Source organism: Rhinolophus sinicus, linkage group LG02, assembly GCF_036562045.2.
Source record: "Rhinolophus sinicus isolate RSC01 linkage group LG02, ASM3656204v1, whole genome shotgun sequence".
NCBI lineage: Eukaryota > Metazoa > Chordata > Mammalia > Chiroptera > Rhinolophidae > Rhinolophus > Rhinolophus sinicus.
Window position 1 is genome coordinate 57,676,148 of NC_133752.1, and position 20,259 is coordinate 57,696,406.

Genomic DNA, 20,259 nt, shown 5'->3' on the forward strand with positions numbered 1-20,259 from the left:
AATGCAGTCAGACGGGCTCTTTAAATGTTTCTTTATTTGTTTTATGAGCCTTAATCATATCCAGAAGAAATTTAGTAAGCATCCTCAAACTGGCATTTTTTTCCCTTGTGAATTGGCAGAGAGCAATTGAAGAGAAATAATTTATAAACCACCTTCTTCTAAAAGATAATTCAGATATTAGTACACTCTATTTTATATATTTAATCTCTTAGAATTATGAAATATATATTATGTTCATCTATCAAATGTATAATCCTAAATCTATTCTTTCTCTCTTTCAGCTTTTAACTATTAACATAATTTCTTTGGGTATCTCTATGTTGTTTACCTTTATTTTTCCATGCTTCAGATTAGATTTCAAGTAATTTTTCTGGAGAAGAAAAAGTATTAATTTCATTAATTATGATTTTATTTATTCTAATGAATAAATAAGCCTGTATGTTAAATACATTTTTGTTCACTGAGATGTCAATTTTTAAAATTCCACATACACCGTGTCTCTGAGAAATGGAAAATGAGTATAGAAATTCAAACACATTTTTATTTGTTCATTGGCTCTAATTCCTGTTATGAAGGCACAGAAAACAAATTACTAGGCTTGACAATAGGTGTCTATAAAGTTTCATCATTGTCAATTAAATGAATGCCTTCAACTATTGACTATTAACATTTTTTTAATACATTTTATTGGGGAATATTGGAGAACAGTGTGTTTCTCCAGGGCCCATCAGCTCCAAGTCATTGTCCTTTAATCTAGTTGTGGAGGGTGCAGCTCAGCTCCAAGTCCAGTTGCCATTTTCAATCTTTAGTTGCAGGGGGCTCAGCCCACCATCCCATGCAGGAATTGAACTGACAACCTTGTTGTTGAGAGTTTGCACTCTAACCACCTGAGCTATCTGGCAGCCCCTCCGGAAGCTCAGCAGCAGCTCCTTGTTTTCAGTCTAGTTGAAGAAGGCGCAGCTCACTGGCCCATGTGGGAATTGAGCTGGTAACCCTGTTGTTCAGAGCTCACACTCTAACCAAACAGCCATCCGGCCACCTCTGACTATTAACGTTTTATATGACCTGCTAGTCGTGTAACTTTGGGAATGTTGTTTAGCCTTTCTATGCCTGCTTTAGTTTTTCCATCTGTATGAGAAAAATAATAGGACTTACCTTACTAGGGATGTTAAGATGATTGAATTAGTAAATGCAAGCCATATGCTTACTACAGTGCTGAGTACACATGCAGAAGTATACAATCATGTTTTAGATTTCAACATGAAATTTACTTCTAAAATTACCTAAAATTTACAAACTTCGATGGAGATGCTCTTCCCACTTCTACCACTCATTGTGTACCTGGGCTGCTTTCTCCTACCACTAGCAAGGCAGTCAGTCATTACAGACTTCCTAGGCCGCTAACTAGTGCTCAGACTACAGAAAATTATCGGAGAGCAGAGATTTGATATGGTCCTTTTCCTCACAGAACTTATAATTTAGTTGAGGAGGAAAAAAAATACAAGCAGTAAAAGGTATGCTAGTGTTAATACTTATATTGTGGGTACTGTATTATAAATTCCGTGAGACTTTAGAGAAGGGAGCTATGACAGTAGTCATTCCAGTTGTTAAGGGTTAAGAATATTAAGTTGGGACTTAGGGGGCAGCGACTTAGTTCAAGCTCTTTCACTGGTTGACTCTGTGACCTTAGACAAATTCCTTCTTGGGATTTTGTTTCTGTATTTATAAAATTGAAAGGTTTGATAAGATGTTCATTCTGTAATTAACCAGAAAGTTAGGAGTCTAACTGGGTCTTTAGGGATTTGTTTATCTGTTGCTGGTCCTTTATTTTGCATAGGTTATTTTGTTTTTTGAAGGGCACCTGAAAATGTAAAGGTTTTGTAGGTGGGATCTATTGACAAGAAAATAGAAATGGATATAGTATATTCACCAGACAGTAAGTTTAGGTATCAAAAAGTAAACAAAAGGATGCATTTTAGGTTTTATAACCGTCGAAAGAACTTTTGTTTTTAAGTCCATTAAAAAGGTCAGATAATAGGTTGAATATCTGTCTCAAATACTAAAAAATATTCCAAAGTTAATAGAGCATCAGAGAATGGAACTGTAAAGGAGAAAATGATTTTTAAAACTTAGTAAATTCATTGTTTTGGAGTAATTAATGTAGGTAGAGGTTTTGAGGCGATAACAATAAGACTCCTTCCATTCCCTCCCAAGTTCATAACCATCTGAAAGATAGACACAGTGAATAGATAGATGGAGAATAAATTGTTTTATTATTGATGAGAGCTGAATTGCACATGACTTAAGTGTATAGCCACAAAGATTTTCCTTATTTTAAATAATTGATTCTCTACTGAGGGAAGTTTGTCCCAGCCCCGAGGGACATTTGGCAGTGTTTGGAGACATTTTTGGTTTTTAACATCTGGGAGAAGGTGCTACCTCTACTAGTGAGAGAGGCCAGGGATGCTACTAAACACCATAACCCAAGGACAGCTCTACAACACAAAGAATTATGAATTATTCCTCTAAAATTTCAATAGTGCTAAGGTTTAAAAAAAACGTGTTTTAAACTAAACAATGTTACTTATAACCCCTATCCCTCTCCAACTGGATAATTTCAGGTCTCCCCTATAAGACAGGAAGACAGCTTTTAAGCATGACAGACAGCTTATTGCGTCTCTTCCTCTCCTCTCTGCCCCTCATTGCCCTACTGTGGACTGTTAAATCCAAAACACTGAGATGAGCATGCTTGTTACTCTGTCTCAAATTTATCAATTAAATACAGAGTTGGAGGCATGAAGAAAACCAGTAATGATGTTCTAATGGAACAGCCTCGTGGAATCCTGAAGCCAAGAAAATTGTTTTTTTTACCCCCTAACAATGTTTGAATAATTATTACCTCCTATACTAGTCATGCTTCATGATTTCCCATGGTTATCTAAAGTCATGGCTCATTAAACTCAAACCCTTTCCAAACTTAAAGGCTTTCTTTACATGTCACATATGTTTAGACAGAAATTGTGGAAGAAAACTGACAAAAATGTCTGTGTCCTTCCATTGATTTGGGGAGAAACAGTCCTATGGTATAGAAAAGACCGTGGTTTCCTTTAATCTCATTTGGCACCTTTACCGTAGTTGACTAGTCAGAAAATATGTTCTTCCTTTAGTTAATTTAGTTTCCATACCAGAACCCAAATGATATTTACTACCTAGTTCCTGAACTAAGAGACTACCTTTAGGTCCAAATGATTTGCTTCATGGTTGTCTCTTTAATTTGAACTCTTTTTTTAAAGGGTAGCTTGTATTTCTTATTTCATAGTTTTTCATTGTTAAAGGGTTCTTCAATTATTAAATGTTAAACATTTGTTTAATAAAAGACCAGATAAATGAACAAATGTGTATAATAACATAAAAATAGATTATGAACAATCTCGGAAAGCAGAACTTTTGGACTTGAAACAAGAGGATATAAATGACAGATGAAGGCTTTTGATCAGCTTAAATGTTAGTTGAGGAGAAAAAATAACATTTATTGGGTACTGTATTTTTTTCAAGGATATTGCAAGATGGGAATTATTACCATTTTGCTAGAGGAGACAAAGCCTTGCTTAAATAAAAATGTTAATAAAATAGAGGTAAAGTTTTAAAATTATTTGAATTTTGTAAAAGATAACATGGTGATAGTAATCATTAAAAGTAGGCTGGGTGGAGCTTCCCAGTTGCTGAACACATCAAGGTGCTGGGAGGATGGAGCGCCTGAGAAGAGCATGGCAGCTTTGCACCCCTACCCCTACATATTGCCTATGCATCACTTCCATTTGGCTCTTCCTGAATTGTATCCTTCATTAAAAAAAAAGAAAGAAAGACAAAATGGTAAATGTGTAGGAGGCAGCAGCCTATAATGGAAAGAAGACAGGACAGTTTGGGCGTCAAGCATGCCCCCAACGTGAGAGAGGCCTTGTCTAAGTAGAAATTTTTCATCACCGCATTTTCCTCACTGGTATGATAAGGATGCCATGTTTCCCCCAAAATAAGACCAGGTCTTATATTAACTTAAGCTCCAAAAGATGCATTAGGGCTTATGTTCAAGGGATGTCATCCTGAAAACTTATGCTAGGGTTTATTTGCAGTTAGGTCTTATTTTCAGGGAAACATGGTAGCAGTCCTGTGCTCATAGGAGAATTCTAATGAAGAAATTATATTGTAATCATAACATGCCTGGAACTGAGAGGGTGCTTAACAGATAGGCAGTTTACATTTGCTCTAAGGGAACTCAGAGTTCTTCCCACAATTTGTTCTTCCCCTCAAGTTTTTGAGTTTCTACCATGAATCAGACACGGGTGGAGGGCTTTCCCAAAATTAAACAGCAAATTTGTGGGAGATCTAAACAAGGAGCTTCCCATCCTCATTTGAGGCCCCTGATTTTCTCAGGCTCTTGCAGCAGAAAACACCAAACATGTAATGCCTAGGGTGGAGCCTGATCTCAGTCCCCAATCTCATGAACCTCTTGCCTTCTTCCACTGATGAACCTGAAGCAAACTCAGGAGAAAGGGGAGCAAACATTCTGAGCTAGTTTCACTGTGAAGAATAACTGGGAGAGCAGGGCAGGCACAAAGCTATGCTCTCTTCCTTGGACTGTTTTCTCTTACAAAGCAAAAGCCTCTGCTGGCGTGCAACAAAGCCTGTGGCCTCCAGGGCACAGATAAAGATCAGTTGCATTGGGGGAAGGATAGAAGAAGTTAGCACTTTTCTCTGGGCATTTGAGGGTCAAAGCCTGAACAGCCCCTGGATGATTTGATATGATTCCTAAGAGGAGGGACACCCTCTACCCATCCCCCAGATCCTTTGTGAATCAGTGAAGGAGTGAATACTCACCTACCTTGTATCTCCTTTTATTTTGAATTCTTTCTTTTCTGTAGATCTTGAAATTTCTCCAACCTTTATCTATAAAGAAGAAATAAACAGATACAGATATATCCTAAAACAACATGACTATTGCCCATTCTTAGATTCTTAGATTGCTCATTCTTGACAAATATTTTTTTGTTTCATATAAGAAATATATATGTTAAGCCTTGTTGGGATCTTATATCTTGTTATATTATGAAATGTTTCATTTTACTATTTTATAACATGGCTGACCTGCTAGGAAAGTGGTTCTCACCTATGTGCATGTCTCATTCTACAAATATTGGTCCATGACGACTATGGGCAAGCACAGGACTGCTACCATGTTTCCCTGAAAATAAGACCTAACTGGAAAATAAACCCTAGCATAATTTTTCAGGATGACATCCCTTGAACATAAGCCCTAATGCATCTTTTGGAGCTTAAGTTAATATAAGACCTGGTCTTATTTCGGGGAAACATGGCATCCTTATCTTACCAGTGAGGAAAATGCGGTGATGAAAAATTTCTACTTAGACAAGGCCTCTCTCACGTTGGGGGCATGCTTGACGCCCAAACTGTCCTGTTTTCTTTCCATTATAGGCTGCTGCCTCCTACACATTTACCATTTTGTCTTTCTTTTCTTTCTTTCTTTTTTTAATGAAGGATACAATTCAGGAAGAGCCAAATGGAAGAGATGCATAGGCAATATGTAGGGGTAGGGGTGCAAAGCTGCCATGCTCTTTGCCATGACGACTATGTAGACTATGGGTCTACATAGGAATAGGAGATATGTCAATGAACACAATAGAGAACTCTGTCCTTTTGGAGCTTGGGAGAGGAGATGGGTGATAGTAAAAAAAAAGAAATAAATATGTAATTGTAGGTAATAATAACTAACAAGAAGGAAAATCGATGAAAGTAAAGGGCTGTTATCAAGGAGAGAGGAGGGGTAACCATTTTGAATAGGAGGTTAGGAAAGGCATCTCTAAGATATATGTAAGCAAAGATGTAGAAATTCTGTGAGGAAGACAGACAGCCAAAGATCTCACTGGATCATAAACTACAAATCTTCCAAGTCAAGAAACAGCTACTGAATCAGGAGTATTGTATTTTAAGCCCAATGGATAATTTTGATGAACACACCTAGTTAAAAATTCACTAGTGGGACAATCAAGAACAAGAGCTGAGAGGAGAGAAGGATGGTGAACTTTTGAAAATAAAGAAATAGAAATGAAATTTCTTAGAATAAAATAATATAAGTAATTGGACTATCCTAGATATTTCTCCAATAATTTTTCTTTGTATGTTGATATTCAAATCCTGTTGGCAGAAATTTGTTATCATGTGAGCTACTGTGAAGCTTAGCTTATTGAATTAACTCTGAGCATTCTAGGCAGTTAACAACTTTTTCCCAATCTGAATATGCTTTTTAAGTCTTTTGGTTTGTTAATTACCTCAGGGGCTTTAGTACCCTTAGACTGTTTCTTTTCTTGGATTATGTCTAAGCTGCTGCAGGGGAAATATGGATCTTGCTAGGAGGAAAACCAATGAAATGTAAAGTATAGGTACCAGTTCTTATCCTCCCTTGATCTACAATGGAAAAGAATGGCTCCTGGAAACATTATGAAAGTAAAAGGAGGAAATGTCCTAAAGAGATTTAGGATAGTCTTGATTTAGAAAGTTAAAAGGTGGAAGGTCACGTAATGATCAAAAACCAAAGAAAGCAGAATTGCAAAGGATAATTTCATCATGTGAAATTTTCAATGTTGAAGTCTAATGTCCTATAATGCAATAGGATTCGTGAGTGAAGTTACTTCTCAAGAAATCAGTTTAGTGTGACTTAGTGCAATAGAAGTCTTTGTTTTCTAATATTTGGCTTTTCAGCCATTTGCTCTCTTTGCCACAGGTCATTTAGGTAAAAGTTATCATTTATGTGACTGAACATAGGATCACACCTTAAAATTTAAGAAGAAACATTAGAGATGATTCTCTGTAACATTATCCTTTTTAAAGATAGAGGGATTGAAAGGTAATGTCAGGTTACTTACCTAGTCTCAAGTACTTAGTTAATGCAAGGCCAGACTGATTTTGTTTTTGATCCCCATTTTAACTCCACTTCACTTTAACATTTATGTTAGTAGTCATTAGTACACAATTTTCAAAACTATATCTGAAGGAGACTGTGATGTGAACTAAAAATGTATGCGCTCATTAATGCTTTGGATTGGCTGCTAAAAAAAGTAAGCTATAGTGGGAACTAATTTGCAACATCATTGCATGAACAGGAATATGCTGCTGACCTTTATTCTTTTTTAAATTTTCTGACCTGCTCCATAATTATCAACTCAATCCTGAAAACGAATTAGTCAAAATAATATTTAGAAGTCAAAATGTATGTGTCGTAGATAAGAACAATGATTTTTAACCATTTTAGCATGTGGATTTATTTATGAGTTTAAGGAGAACCATGAAAAATATATTTGTGTCCAAAATAGCACATACCATTTCAGAAATTCAAAGTCCCTTTGACACTCATGCATGTTAAGAATTCTGATGTAGCTTCCAATAGCCAAATCCGAGATAATATAAACAAAAATAAATTAATAAAGGATTATAATACATGCAGTATAATAAATAGTGATATAAATACTAAGTTCATACTGATATAAATAAATAATTGACAACAGTAAACAGGGAACAATTCTTTCTTATAGTAGATTTCCAGTTAATAAATGCAGGAAAGATAGATGTAGAAAATTGCTAATTGGCAAACACTAAAGCAATAATTGTTGCAGGTAAGTATCATCAATGAGTGACAAAGTTAGTGGATGAAAAGATAATTAGAAACAGGATATATACATCATTTCAAAGTATCTCCCCCACAAAGGATTTATTCAACATAAAGGGAAAACTAGTAATGTTACATTGGGAAAACCTGGCAAATAGCACCTTAACCTTGGTCAGGTCATAGGTGCTTGAATTCCATTTGAAGTGGATTGAGGGAAAGCCACTGAAGTCCTTTCTGTGTTGTAAAGAATAGGTTGGAGAGGTTTAGGAACAATGAAGACAAACCAATTGATAATTAATTGTAGATGTTTAGGCAAGAAATGATGGTGTATTGGACAATGGTGATTGCAATAACAAGGAAGTATTTATGTTATGATTAATAGAATTTACCAGTGGATTAGATGGGGGTCGGGGATGACGGAAAGGGAGGAATCCACTGTAATTTACACTTTCCTGGTTTGAATACTGATGGATGATGGTGCCATTTACGTAGATGGAATGGTTTATGGAAAAAAATAACAACTCAGATTGTGTGGAATGAAGGTTAGTGATGAAATCTTGGAAGGTGTTTGAAATCATCTAGTTTCAGGTCTGGGTTCAAAGAATGATTTAATATTGTTAAGAATGAAGGCTTATCCTACTATCAACATTTAACCTTTGCTCTCTACCTGGTCCTGTGCTAAATACTTTACGTGAATTATGTAATATTCCTCAATCCTGAAATATGTTCATTTTTAGTCCCAGTTTATAAATGTGGAGATTGAGATTTAGAGAAGTTAGGCAACTGCCCCAGAGTCAGACAGCTAATGGGTGGCACAGCCAAGACTTGAGTCCACATCTCTGTGCCTTCAGAGCCCAGTGCTCTTCCTAAGTTTTACTGCCTCTCACGTAGCCCTTTCCAAATAAAACTCAGATGTCTTTCTTTTACCTGTTTCTGTGTCTTGTGAGAATACCATTCAAGTCATTGAAATGAGAATTCAGTTCCGTGCCTGATTGAATCAAATCAGCTAGCAATCCAGTTTAGAATTCTAACAGGATGATGAAGCAGATTTTGTGGTTCAGAGGGTGGGTTGTTTTCTTTCAATATGCCAGATGTTCCCTGTCCCAAAATGATGCTGTCTGTGGCAGGTATCCTTGTCATTTGCTGAGATCTACAAAATTTTCAGTGCCTTGCAGATAACTGAGTTTGTGCCTTAATCTCAGGTTTTACCAAGAAAAAGAAAACAATTAATTTAAGAGGTGCCTCCTAGTATGAAAAACAATCTAATATTTCTAAGTAATCATTAATAATTGAGAGAACTCATTAATTCTTTTTAAATTAAAATTGACAACTTATTGATGGACATTGAACTAATAGCAGCATAATTGTGTTATCTGGACATGGCAGGCTTTCCTATCTGATACTTTCAAAACAAAATACATACTCCGCAGAAGTACTCTGGTCCTAACAAAGCACTAATGGACTTAGTCAAGAGTTAGCAAATATGCGTGGTTCCTTGTTACTTAGTGATGCTAACATGGCAACACTGCTTTTGCTTTCTTAACTAATGTTTCTGAAAATGTTGAATGAGACTGCAAGGCAGATTTATCTAGGCAGTATATGTGTTTAGGCAACCTCAGCAAATCATCATGCAGCAGTTTTCTATTTTGCATCATTATCTTTAATCCATTTCTTATATTTGAATTCACTGTTCTCTTATCATGTGTTCACCTAGCATATATATCCTCTCATAGACCAAGTCCTGTTAGATTCTAGAGAGGCAAAGATTAGTAACATTTAGCTCCTTTTTACAAGGAGCTAATTCTAGCAGGTGACATAAACAAATCAACAAATAATAATAATAAAATGTGATACTTTCTTCAAAAGATTCAGCCACAAAGTACTGTGTAAACATTAACTGAAAAGAAAAGGATATGGTTTGACAAATAATGCCAGTAGTAGATGAAGTCTTCATAGCAGATATGTCATTTGAGTTGGACTTTAGGGAATGAATTGTCATTTCCCTGTAAGAAAAAGAGAAGATGGGACTTGGAAGATAGGGAACAGGTTGTAAAAAGATACTAAAAGTAGTAGCTCTTGGAGCCACTGGAGTTGTATCTGTAGGTGAAACAAGTGTATTTAGAGGAGATGGCAAAGGATGTGTGTGGCTGGATCAAGCAGCTGGGTCTGCCTTAGGAAAACATGCCATCCTAAACAGTTTGAACTTCGCCATGCTAATGAAGACTCATAAAGTGTTTTAAAGATGAATGACTTGATCAGTCTGTGTTTTACAAAGAGAATTCTGGATGCATTAGAACGATTTGGAAGAAGAGACTCTGTTAGACATTGTGCTGCACCTATATAGACACATAATATTTATGTGCCAGAATTAGGGGACAAACCACATTCTGCCTGGCTCCAAACTCCTTGTGGTTTACAGTACCGCTCCCTGCCTCAGCAAACTGTCTTACTTCCCCCGATGTGGACTGAACATACCAGGTCACAGAGGCAGACTGGAGTAAGCACAAGCCAATTCAGCCACCCCTTATGTAAACATGCAAACCTTCCCTGGAATATCCTGGACCCGTCATTCTAGAAGAGCATTCCCACATCACAGGTTACATTAACATAACACGCCATCCACAGTGTTGCTGCCTCAGAGGTCCCTTTCATTTTTACTGACGCATCTTAGTTTCCTCTTTCCCCTTTGATTCTGCAGCCCCAAATTCCTTCCTCAACATTCACTCATTTTTCCTTTTTTATGCTAAAATTAATCAGACCGACTTTATACTTCCCAGGTTTATTCCACCCTTTCTTTTTCCCAGGGTCCTAAAATACAGAAAAGCTTTCTAGCTTGCTGAGGAAATCATTTTTTCCCATTCTTGAAGAAAGGTTATCAATTCTACCTGTGCTTTCGTTATGCTTCTGCTGTTCCAAAGGCCAAAAGAGTTTGTAAGGCCTTGTAGCCAGATTGCCTATTCTTGATCAACCCAGAGCTCCTTTGATGCTTAAAGGAGGTAAAAGCATAATTAACATAAAAGAACAGACTCATACTTATTGAAAACAACTATCTCACTCTTATAATCTGGCCTTTTGAGGAACTACTGAAATGGGCCCAAATTACCCAAATGCAAACATTCGCAAAAATTTTAACTATTTATTGCAGCAGCCAAACTGAATTGGATGGATGCTAAGCTGCTGGATATAGAGGTGGACAGGAAGAAATAGGTTTAAGAGATTTCCACAGGACTTGGTAATAGATTGTCTATAATCCCTGAAGAAGAAGGAAGAAATTGAGGAATATTTTGTCTTCATCTGTTATAGAATAATCAGAAGAGAATATATTTTAGGGAAAAGGTGAGTATACTTTGAGATACATAGGTGTACTTCCAAATAGAGATCTGCTACTAGAGTTGAACAGATAACTTTGGAGCACAAGATAGATGAATCAGTGTTAGATATACAAACATTTGGAATTCATCAGCCTATAGGTAGTGGTTAGAAAAACAGCAGTTGATAAAACATTGCAGGGCAAGTGTGTGAAAAGAGCATGGAAAACAAACCTTTGGGACACACTGACGTGTGGACAAGGCAAGAAAAGATAAGCTAATATTGCTACAAACAAAAAACAGAATAATATTATTGAAGAATGTAGCGGTAAATAGTACTAAATACTGTAAAACATTGTAGGCAGGTTTTTTATGATGAAGGAAAATTGGCAATACTAAAGAAAAAGGGAAAGGAACACCAAGAAAGGGAAAGAGTGAGTAAGGGAAATAGAGTTGATTTTTTGGAGCAAATGTTTTTAAGGAAGTAGGAAAGAGCCTCAGAAGAAAGTAGAGACTTAGCACTTCCACTATGACAGAAAGAAAAAGAAAGGCAGGGTAGTTGTGAAGAAAACAGACATTGGCATCACATTGACTTATTTGAATTTTGGCTGTGCTAATTCTCTAGGGAACAGTTGCAGGCATTCTGTGGGTCTCAGTCTCTTTCAGTTGGTGATAAAGATGTCTCCTTTGTAGGGTTCTGAGCTTTCATGATAAAGAAGTTGACCTGGTGCACTTACTCTTCCCTTTGCCTCAGTTGCTCCTTCTTCAAATACGCACTGACCATCCCCTTCCTGTCCTTGGGTCTCCCTTCTCTGACTGCCCAGGCTCAGGTACCTTCTGCCTCAACCTCTTGTCCTCTATCTCATCACTTAGATTTGTTTTCTCCATACCACTTCTTCCCCTCTGAAATGACCTTGTCTGCATGTCTTTTTGTATCGATTTATTTTTCCCATGCTCATAGCCTATTTTATTAGAATATATTCATGATAAAAACAGACACAAACTCACTATTCAATTCCCCACCCCTAGGACAGTTGGGTCCCTGGCACATGTTCAGTAATACTCTTCATAAAAGGTAGTTATTAGTCTGAGATTGGGGGTGAGGAAAGAAGAGTTGGCAGGTTGGGAGACAGTTACCTACTCTACATAAAAGGAATATGGAGTCTGAGGCTGAGAATCCAAGTATGTGTTTGGAACTTTTAGCTCTGCAAGAGATAGCTGTAGAGAGAGTTATATTTTTTCCCGGTCCATTTCATAATTGTTTTATTTATTTATTGTTAACTTATTTATTCCAGCAAAATCACCTAGACTGTCTTATTACTTGTTTGCCTTCAGTTAACCAAAAGTCTTTCTCTAAAATATCATGTACCTTACCATTTACTTGTTTCTGTGTGAATAGCAGTACGAATGATGGCTAACAATTTTTGTTATTGTATTTGCATGGCCAGGCACCATTAAGTACTATACACATATGAGCTCATTTAGTTTTCTCAACAATCTTACAAGGACAGAACTATAATGATCCCATCTTACAGATGAGAAAACTGAGACACAGAGACAAGTAACATGCCCAAGGTCACGTAGCTAAGGTCAAATGCAGGCAGTGTGACTGCAGAGCCCATGCTCTAAACCACTAAGCTATACTGCCATTCAAGACCTGATCCACTCCTCTGAAAGAAAAATGAATATTGCTTTGTTAAAGCCAAACTGAGCTGTTCATCAGCTAGTCAGACAAAGCAGGTCAGATTGTCCTGCCAGGGAAATGTCCTGGGAGAAATTGTCCTGTCCGGGAACAAACCTGGAAGAAATTTTCTTTTCAAGGAAAGGAATACTTGATTTGATCTTACCTCTTTTTCCTCCTCACATCATTGGCAACCCCTTCCAATTTAAGGTCATCTGAAAATCGAATTAATGTTCTGTTTACCCCTTCTTTCAGGTAATTTAATAAAGACTCTGGGCTCAACCTTAAACTCCTCAGAGAAAATCTACCCACGCTCCAATAGATTGTTTCACATGGTGAAAGGATATTCAGGTTTTCATAAACAAACTTTGATTTGCAATATTGTAATGTCAAATAAGTGACTTCTTAGGATGTTTGTGCTTCATGCTTTTCTTACAACTCAAAACCCTGGCTATAAGTTTTAGCCCTATCTTTTCTATTTTTCCTCAGTTATTCCTGTGGTCTGCTCTGGCTCCTCTTTATTTTATCCTGCTATATTTTTCAAATACCATTATAACGATAATCAAGAAATTCTTATTTATAGTAAATTGAAACCAATTTCTCATATCCTTAAAATTGACATGAGGGAAGTTTGTAAAAAGGAAATGAAGTTTTTAAGTTCTCTTTCTCAATATGCTTCCATACTAGTTTCTTAAACTTGGGAGTAGCACATCACTATTGATTATTCTAAAACTAGATCTTTTGTGCATAGTGACCGTGCTGTGGTCTGCAAGTCTGTGGAAGTGTAGCGATATGCTGAAAGCTACCCACTCTGGAGGGAGGCCGCCTAGGTGTTCATCCTTTGCTCTGTGTACTAACTGTGGGACCTGGGGCAAGTTGCTTAACTTTTCTGGGCCTCAATTTCTTTTCTACCTCCTCCTCCTCTTCTACCTCCTCCTCCTCCTGGCGGTGGTGGGGGGCTCATTTTCTTTAAATATAAAATGGAGATAATATCTCTAAAGTTGTTGCAAAGGTGACTTGAATAAATGTAAGTATTTAGAACAGTGTGTGGAACCTGGAAAGCTCTATGTAATATTACCATGTTTCCCCGAAAGTAAGACTTAGCCAATCAGCTCTAATGCATCTTTTGGAGCAAAAATTAATATAAGACCCAGTCTTATTATACTACAATATAAGACCCGGTCTTATATAATATAATGTTAAAAAATATAAAAAGTATAATAAAAAAATAATACAAGACCCCATCTTATATAACATAAGACTGGGTCTTCTTATATTAATTTTTGCTCCAAAAGATGCATTAGAGCTGATTGTCTGGCTAGGTCTTATTTTCGGGGAAACAGGGTAGCTGTTGTTTTATTTGTTGTTGATGTTGCTGTTACTTAGGAAAAAATTGTTTTCCTTGTCACTAAGAATTGTAAAAACGCTTTGTAAACAAATATTTAGTTCATCTTGACAGATTCAATGGTTAATTCAGTATGATATGCTTTTAGTTCTTTCTGTATATCATTTATTAATCGTTAAAATTTGTGATTAATTTATAGCCAAGTAAAGGTAGCTTTTCTTTATGCCTCTTACATAATGTTTTGAGCACATGAAAAACAATCTAAATAAAGAAGTTTTCAATATTTTTTTCTTTGATTTTAAGAGTCAAATGAGTAAAGCATTCAAATTCAATGTTTTCCTCAGGTTAGAATATTTTTAAATTCTTATTTAATTTTAAGGAAGTTATTTTATTTATATGTAAATATAGGAAAAGGCAGACACACCCACTAGTATGCAAGTATATTCTGGTGCATTAAGAGACCTGTCCTTTCCACACTCTAAAATGTACATACTGCCATCTGCTGGGAAAAGATTTTGCATTTAGACAATATTTTTGAAAAAACGATTGTCAATTTTTTTTAGGTGGGTTAAACTACATCTTTCATTTAATTGAAATTAAATGCATTACAAGTATGAGTATTGACATCTCTCAGTGAAAACTACAATGGGACAGTTGTTTTTCTCGTTCTTTTCAGATAGATTATGAAACTACATACATAAATCCTTAAAACATTTGGGATGAATAGGTGGCAGAGTGCTAAAATACTTTTTATTATGCTAAGGGCAGTTGTATGGCATTTTGCATGATTTGAATAACCTTGTGAAGAAGGCAGAGCAAGTTCAATTATAGTTTGCCAGTGAGAAAACAGAGGCTCAGAGATGTTAAGTGACCAACCTGAGGTCATTCAGTTTATCTGTGGCATAGCTAGAACCAGAATCCAGGTCTTTGAATAGCTAATCCTGTGGTACAAATTATTTCTGCAACTCTAATCATATCCTATGTGTCTTGGAATAATAAAAAAAGTGCATCTTATTGATAAGGCCTTGAGAGACGAAAAGCAAACAAATTATTATTATTATTATTATTATTGAATTAGTGTTTCAGATTTTTTTTTTAATTAAAGTTTATTGTGGTGACAATTGTTAGTAAAGTTACATAGATTTAAGGTGTACAATTCTGTATCACATCATCTATATATCACATTGTGTGTTACCACCCAGGGTCAGTTCCCTTTCCATCACCATATATTTGATCCCTTTTATCCTCATCTACCCCTCTCCCCCGTTACCCTCTGGTAACCACTAAACTATTGTCTGTGTCTATGAGTTTTTGTTTCTTCATTTGTTTGTCTTGTTCTTTTGTTGTTTTCAGTTTTATATACCACATATGAGTAAAATCATAAAGTTCTTGACTTTTTCTTTCTGACTTATTTCACCTAGCATAACAATCTCAAGACCTATCCATGTTTTCACTCTGATAAGGAGCTAATATCCAAAGTGTATAAGGAACTCATACAACTCAACAACTAGAAAAAGCAAACAATCCAATTTAAAAATGGGCAGAGGATCTGACTAGACATTTCTCCAAAGAGGACATACAAATGGCCAACAGACATATGAAAAAATGTTCGACATCACTAATCTAAAACCACAATGAGATATCACCTCACCTCAGTTAGAATGGCTATCATCAACAAGACAAATAATAACAAGTGTTGGAGAGGCTGTGGAGAAAAAGGAACCCTTATACACTGTTGGTGGGAATGCAGACTGGTGCAGCTGCTATGGAAGGCAGTGTGGGGATTCCTCAAAATATTAAGAATAGAATTACCATATGACCCAGCAATCCCTCTTCTGGGTATCTACCCAAAAAATCTGAAAACATTCATCTGTAAAGATATATATGCTCCAATGTTCATTGAAGCTTTGTTTACAGTGGTCAAGACATGGAAACAACCAGTGTTCTTTGGTAGATGATTCGATAAAGAAGTTGTGGTATATATATATATATAATGAAATATTATTTTGCCATAAGAGAAGATGAAATAATGCCAAATTATTAACTACATTTTATTTATTTTTCCCCCCTTCTTCAGCCACTCCAGTTCAAGTCGTTGTTTCTCAGTCTAGTTGTGTAGGGCACAGCTTCCTGGCCCACGCTGGTATTATGAGACTTGCTCTCCCCTTGGCTGAAGCAGTTGGTTGCCAGTCATCAGTCGGCCACTCACAGTAGCTCTCGCTGGCAGCTGGCCACTCAAGATGGCTGCTGGCCACTCACGCTGGCTGCCAGCGACCTCGGTGTTAGGAGCATGGTGCTCCAATCAACTGAGCCACCGGGCCAGCCCTACATTTTAAAAGTGAATAATGTATAGGAAGCAACTTTTTAAACCTTGAAAGGCAAAACAGTAAGTGTTATGCAGTGCTTTCCACAATATAGACACCTAATATTTATTGATTTGCCACATCGAGAGAATACTTTCTGTTATGTATAAGTATTGCTGCATTATATTTGATTATTCTCTTTGGAAAAATGTCTTTTCAGATCCTCTGCCCATTTCGGTTTACCCTGTGACAGTTTCACAAATGTGCACTGACTCAGAACATTGCATAATTAATTTTGGTTTCTACCACGGCACTCTCTTATCTAATTAGCCTGGCATAATAATGACTTTTGTTAAATAAAACTTTTCTTTTGGTGAATAGTAAATTTGGCTTTTAGAAAATATCCCTTTATTCCGTCATTTTATAATGTAATATTATTTGAAATAGATGAAATATATGTGTATAGTATCGCCATTGGGAACGTGGATTTCATCCATTATATTTTCTTGGCACTGTACTGATTTTAAAATTTACCAAGTACAAAGGAATATATTAGTTTAGGGTGATCATATATGCATTGTACTAACTCAATTAATTGCCATTATTATCACCTTTTGTTCATTGTATCATTCTAAGATTGTCTGATGTAGGTATTTCCTATAATATTTAAAAGTATAGTTTTTTCCTTCTCAAGCTCTTCCAAAAAATTGAAACAGAAACAATACTTCCTAATTCATTTTATGAAACCGCATTACCTTGATACCAAAACCTGGTAAAGATAACACAAAAAAGAAAACTACAGACCAATTTCTCTGATGAACACAGATGCAAAAATCCATGAACAAAACACTAGCAAACCGAATACAACAATATATTAAAAAGATTATATATCATGATCAAGTGGGATTCATTCCAAGGGTGCAAGGATAGTTCAACATATGCAAATCAATCAATGTGATACATACACCACATAATCAAAGAATAAAAATCATATAAGCTTTTGACAAGATACAACATCCATTTATGATTAAAACACTTATTAAAATGGGTATAGAAGAAAAGTACCTCAGCACAATAAAGGCCGTATATGACAAAACCTCATCGAATATACTTAATGGTGAAAACCTAAAAGCTGTTCCTCTAAGATCAAGGACAAGACAGGATACCCCCTTTCACTACTGTTATTCATCATAGTATTGGAAGTCCTTGCTAGAGTAATCAGGCAAGAGAAAGAAATAAAAGGCATCCAAATTGTGAATGAGAAAGTCAAATTTTCACTGCTTGCAGATAGCATGCCCCTTTATATAGAAAACCCTGAATACTCCACCAAAAAGCTATTGGAAACAATAAATGAATACAGTTGTTGCTGGCTACAAAATTAATGTACAAAAATCCACCGCATTCCTATATACTAACAATGAAATTTCAGAAAAAGAAAAGAAAAATACAATTCCTTTTGCAATTGCAACAAAAGAGTAAAATACCTAGGAACAAACTTAACAAAGGATGTGAAAGACCTATATGCTGAAAACTGTAAGACATTATTAACATAAATTGAAGAAGACACAAAAAAATGGAAAGATATTCCATGTTCATGGATTAGAAGAATCAGCATAGTTAAAATGGCCATATTACCCAAAGCAATATACAGATTTAATGCAATGACCCTCAAAATCCCAATGGCATTTTTTAAAGAAATAGAACAAAAAAATCATCATGTTTGTATGGAATCACAAAAGACCTCAAATAACCAAAGCAATCCTTAGAAAAAAGAACAAGGCCTAAGGTATCACAATTCCTGGCTTCAATTTATACTACAAAGTGACAAGAATCAAAACAGCGCGGTATTGGCAGAAAAAACAGACACACAAACCAATGGAATAGAATTTAGAACCCATAAATAAATGCACATATATACGGGCAGATAATTTTCGGCAAAGGAGCCAAAAACATACAATGGAAAAAAGAATATCTCTTGAATAAACGATGCTGAGAAAATTGGAAAGCCACGTGCAAAAGAAGGAAACTAGACTGCTATCTGTCACCATACACCAAAATTAAAACTGATCAAAGACCTGAAACAATAAATTACGCAGAAGAAAGCACAGGTACTAGACTTATGGACCTTGGGTTCAGAGAGGATTTTATGAATTTGACTTCAAAGGCAAGGGAAGTAAAAGCAAAAGTAAATTAATTGGACTATATCAAACTAAAAAGCTTTTGCACAGCAAAAGAAAACATCAAGAAAACAAAGAAGCAAGAAACCAAATGGGAGAAGATATTTGCAAATAGTACATTTGATAAGGGGCTAATATCCAAACTATATAAAGAACTCATACAACTCAACAACAACAACAAAGAAAGCAAATAATCTAATTTAAAAAAATGGGCAGAGGACCTGAACAGACACTTCTCTCAAGAAGACATACAAACAGCCAACAGATATATGAAAAGATGCTCAACTTCACTAGCTATTAGGGAAATGCAATTCAAAACCTCAAAGAGCTACCACCTCACACCTGTTAGAATGGTTATCATCAACAAGACAAGTAATAACAAGTGTTAGAGAGGTTGTGGGGGAAAAGGAACGCTTGTACACTGCTTGTGGGAATATTAATTGGTTACAGCCACTATGGAAAACAGTATGGAGGCTCCTCAAAAAATTAAGAATAGATTACGATATGACCCAGCAATTCCTCTTCTGGGTATCTAACCCCAGAAATCTGAAAACATTTATCAGTAAAGATACATGTACTCCTATGTTCATTACAGCATTTTTCACAGTGGCCAAGACATGGAAGCAACTGAAGTGTCCTTCAATAGATGATTGGATAAAGAAGACATGGTACATAACATATACAATGGAATACTAACTACTCAGCCGTAAGAAAAGATGAAATTACTGTCATTTGTGACATGGATGGATCTTGAGATTATCATGCTAAACGAAATAAGTCAGACAGAAAGAGTAGAGAACCATATGATTTCACTTTTATGTGGTATATAAAACTGAAAACAACAAAGGAACAAGACAAACAAAGGAACAAAACCTCATAGACACAGACAACACTTTAATGGCTACCAGAGGGTAAGTGGGGAGGGGGAGAGGTAGAAGAGGGTAAAAGGGGTCAAATATATGGTGATGGAAAGAGAACTGACTCTGGGTGGTGAACACACAATGCAGTATATAGATGATGTATTATAGAATTGTACACTTAAGATCTATATAATTTATTAACCAATGTCAACTGAATAAATTTAATAAAAATTAAAAAACAGTAAAAGTATACTTGTCAGTGCTATTCTGCAATGGCTGTAAGTGCCTCCCTTACATCCATCACCTCTCCTCCAGAAATTAATTCACTTTTTTAAAGCCTGACTACTTTTCTTTGGTTTTAATTTTTATTGTTCTCCTATTTTGTGTATTTACTAACATTGCTTTCAACTTTTTTTTTTATGTTGAATATATTTACATTACAGTTACATTAAGCTAAGTACATGTTGAGTGAAGCCATGTTGGTTATTCAAAACAGCTGTCTTACAAGAAGTCTCTTGAATCTCTGGATGAATGTGTTAGTGACAGACCTGGCTTCAGACTTTTTACTTTTATTGGAACTATATAATGTTAGGAATTTCTTATCAGAGAATTAATTCAGAAGAAAAGGGGGGATTCCATCTTCAGTTACGCAGTAAGTTAAGAGAATCTGCCCATGACCAAAAACAGGTTGTAAGAAATCACAGCTTTTTGTCCAGCATTTAATTTTCCTTATTTTGACCTGAAATCTATCCCTTTAATAGTGTGAACCCATTGTTTTCAGTTTTATTTTCTTTAGTTATGCAGAGTAAATCAAATCCCTTTTCCATATAGCTATAAAGTCTTCTTTCTAGGTTTTTCTTTTCTACTTTCTACACTCTAATGTTTTTTTAAAGTCCTTCCCTCCCCC

General features: G+C 35.8%; 1 protein-coding gene across 1 annotated transcript in view; it reads left to right on the plus strand.

Moving 5' to 3' along the window:
* The window catches only part of ADAMTS3 (ADAM metallopeptidase with thrombospondin type 1 motif 3), a 255,690-nt gene that overhangs the window by 195,006 nt on the left and 40,425 nt on the right, over window positions 1-20,259 (plus strand). The gene's annotated exons all lie outside the window — the stretch shown is intronic.